At 34.6% G+C, this 4,216-nt stretch overlaps 1 pseudogene; it reads right to left on the bottom strand.

Annotated features, from left to right (window-relative positions):
- Positions 1-896: 896 nt before the first annotated feature.
- On the bottom strand, positions 897-2,433 carry LOC142613061 (alkane hydroxylase MAH1-like; annotated as a pseudogene).
- Positions 2,434-4,216: the final 1,783 nt, after the last annotated feature.

Below are 4,216 nucleotides of genomic sequence, written 5' to 3'. Positions count from 1 at the left end.
AGTAATCACAAATACTTATTAAATTATTGGCAATATACAAGTACTCAGTTTCTCAACAAAAAAAAAAAGTCCTCACCAATGTCAAAATATTTTATTTCAGTTATCAATTCAAAACGAATTTTGATATGGTATTAACAACATTGCTTCAACTGAAAAGGAATCAACTCCATTTGAAATGGATCTCTCATAATTTATTCATATTAAATATTACAATTTAAAAAGTGTACAATATAAAAAGTGTATGGACTTCTACATCAAATAAATTTTTAATTTTGAAATATACTCCCTTCAATTATAATGAAATATGAAGGATCTTATTTGACTTCAACCACTTGAATATGATAGTCTTAAGTAATTGCCCCTGCAAATATTTTCATTTGGGTAATTATTGTTTCTACCTCTTGGAGGTAGAAAGTTTCTTAGAATGGTCATACTTTCATACCAATTATCTACCATTTACATATGATATGAAAGAATGTAGAAATGTTGTGAAAGAGTTTATTGAAATTTCCATCTAGCACTAAACATGTGGCTCCTACACAAAGTGCTTAATGAATTATTGCAAGTGCACAATCAAGTATCTCACACAACTATAATTATTCGAAAACAATACTTTCAACAATATTTATTGAATAGCATGGAGAACTACTTTACCACTAATGTACTTTAGCAAGTACTATAATTTTTTTTTTTTTTTTTGTGAGTAGTTTATTACACACAAATTATTATACATACATTTACTTGCACACACATTAAAATTAGACTGAAAACATGACTTGAAGTCACTCTTTTCAAGTTGGAAATCGTGACTTCAAGTCACGATTCTAGTGCAATTTTTACATGTATGCAAATGCGTATGTAACAAGATGTGTGTATAAATTGCTTCCCTTTCTTTGTCAAACAAATCTTTTGCATATTCTCACCTTCAAACCATGTTTCATGTGAAGAACAATGGAAAAACTCGGTGAAACAGGATGACCTTCAACCATGTGAACATGATAATTCCAAAGGATGGTGCTTGCAATTATTTTCATTTGAATGAAGGTCATATTTTCATTTGAATGAAGGTCATATCCTTACCTAAACAAGTCCTTGGTCCCGCATTAAATGGTATGAACTTGAAAGATGGTACATGCACTATTCTTCCATGCTCTGAAATCCATCTCTCTGGCTTGAATTCCAAGCAATCTTGACCCCATATACTTTCCATCCTTCCCATTGAGTACAAAGAGAGAACCATTTTTGTATTTGGCTTGATAGAGTGACCGCTAGGAAGAATATCAGATTGCAATGAAGTTTTTTGATTGAAAGGTAAAGGTGGAAAAAGGCGTACGGATTCGCAAATCGCTCCGTGGAGATATACTAGCTTACTTAGCTCATCTATGTTCAAATCCTTCAACTTTCCGTTATCCAACAAATGCTCCTTGATTTCTTCTAAAATCTTGGCTTCCACTAATGGGTGTGTTGCAACAAGCCAAAAAAACCATGTGAGTCCAGAACTTACGGTGTCTCTCCCTGCTGCCAAGAGATTAAATGTAGTGTCCCTTAGAAACTTGTTGGATTTTGTAATATTACTGTTCATTTCTCCTTCTTGTTCCTCCATAACTATAGATGTAAACAAGTCCATTTTTAGTTCCTCCTTCTTCAGGGTTTCCTTTCGCTTGGTTGAGATGCATTCGTATACAAATTCATCCAAAACTTTCCAACCATGTAATAGCTTCTTCTCTGATCCAATTTGAAGCTTTCTTTGTAACTTCCACCATCTTTTTGGCACAAAGTGTCGATAAAATGAATATTCCTCCATTTCATTAAACGCTTTTGAATGTGCAACGATAGGGAATTCAATGGAGAGACAATTTGGATCGTGACCTAAAACCGTTAAGCAAACGCTATCAAAGGTGAATCGTTGAAAAACATCTTGTAAATCAACCTCAATTCCCAGACTTGAAACGTGGTCAAGAATTGGGATGAGGCCCTTTTCCACCTTTCCCTTGACAACTTCCTCAAAGAACACCTTATACTTGTTGTCGTTCAACAATGTATGAAATAGCCTCCTTTGATATCCCCACGAGTCATGATCAGAATTGAAAATCCCATCTCCCAAAGATTCAAAAGCCTCTTGAAACTCTGGCGCTTTTGGATAGTTAGAAAAGTTTTTGCTGCAAATGTTGTGGACGTTCATAGGATCGCTAGTGAGCATGAAGTTCATGCTAGTGAACCAAGGACCTTTAAACTCGAGAGTGCCCCATTATGTTTTAGGAGCCATGTAAAATACTCATGAACATTCGATAGATTTTGAAGAAGGCCTGGGAGCATTCCGACAAGAGGCCAATTTGTTATGGTTTGGGCTTTGCTCCATCTCCAATGACAAAGAAAAAGGAAAAATAAAAATATTGATACAAGTATCTCTGGAGTCAAAAGTAGCGTGGCCATTGGAGTTGATAGAAACTTTGTGGTTAATTTCATTAAGTCTTAGGCTGAGTTTGGATACAGCGTTTTGTGGCCACGTCCAGCGATTCTGCGTTTTTTTTTTTTTTTTTTTCAACGTGCATGAACAGTAACCGGTACTGTTCATGCACGGTATTTTACTGTGCGGGAGACCAATTTTACTGTTCACGTACTGTTTACGCACTGTTCATGGGACTCCAAGTACTTTATTCAGAAAAAATATTAAAACTGGGTCCCACAATACTATTCACACATTTAAAAATTATTTTGCTACAGTGTTTTCAGTTTTCAGTTTTCAGCAATAAGCTCTATTCAAAATTAGACTCCCAAAGGTGGATGGCTTTTATAAGCATGCAAATTGCTAAGGGTGGGTGTATTTATTTTACAGCCAACTGTAGGATGGTTAGGCTTGTGGTACGTAGTAGCATTAATTCAAGAATAGAAAACAATCATCCCATAATGGAATGAAAGTCCTCCATTACTTGTAGAAATCAATCAAAGAAGGCAAAAAAAAGGGGAAAGAAAGCAATTAAGGCCTATCAATAACATCACCAGTTATTTAATTAGAATAAGAAAAGGTTGCTTGTGTGAAAAGTTCATAGGTTGTTAGTCAATGATACAAGGGTCAAGCTTCAGTCTAGTGTCCAATAGTAATGGACTTATTGAGATGATGACATGTGTCCACTTTTGAATATGTGTCACCATCTAACCGGGTCCAGTGAACTGGATGCACTAGACCTAAACCAAGTCCATGATACAATGAGCATGTTCGATAGAGTACTAAAAAAAAGTGCCACACGGCAAAATGACATTTTTTTTTAAAAGTCAAATATATAAATAAGTGTAGTTGTTATTAATTTGTTTCGTTGGAAAATCTTCTAGATAATTTTTCACATTTTTCAATGTCAACGAAAAACTATCTTTAGTCAACGGAAAACTTTAATAAAATAAGGCTTATTTTCTATAGGTTGTTTTTCAAAAAAAATGGAAAATAATCTCTCTCTCGTGCGTATCTCCTATAAAAATATTGAGTACAAATTTGGTAAGAATGTTGTGTAAAAGCCTATATTTACAGCTTTCAATTATATACTGCCATGTCAGATTTGCTTAAAAGTAAGAATACAGCCTAAACCACCACCATCGCAGTCTTTTTTTTTTTTTTTTTTTGGCTGAATCCACCATCGCAGTCTTTAAGTCTTAACATATGATACACTCTGAAATCGGAATATTAAAATTAAAAAAAAAAAAAGTCCAGATGGAGCGGATACGACGTGGGCGACTGGGAGAAACCGCAGAGCCGTGGGTGACATCGTACCAAACAAATAACAATAATGGATCTCCTTTCCAAATTAATTCCTTTAATTATGTTATTTCTTCAACTACGTACATCATCAATTTTCTTTTGTGTATGTTTTTGAAAAATTAAAGGGGAAAAATATCTTATACTCCTTAGAATAAGAAGTTTAATTAAAATCATCCTTACGACCAAAACATATATAATTAGGTGGTTTTATTGTCTTTCCTTGACAAAAGAAAGCATTTTTTGCTTGTCTTGTGTTAATTCCGTTTAGAGGAGTACTGTGTTTCACTTTCACTGCATTAACATTAGTAGTTTCAAAACACTCAGTGATCGAGCTGGCCACCATGGATCTGACGGAAAACGAAAAGATTTTGCTTCTGAAGAAATTTCCTTCTGGGTACTCTGGAATGGAACACAAACTCATGCAACAGAGGCCTTGATAATGGTGGCATGGGTTCAGATTTGGTA

The sequence above is a fragment of the Castanea sativa genome, chromosome 10 (genome assembly GCF_040712315.1).
Source record: "Castanea sativa cultivar Marrone di Chiusa Pesio chromosome 10, ASM4071231v1".
Taxonomy (NCBI): domain Eukaryota; kingdom Viridiplantae; phylum Streptophyta; class Magnoliopsida; order Fagales; family Fagaceae; genus Castanea; species Castanea sativa.
This window is presented reverse-complemented; position numbering and strand designations above follow the sequence as displayed.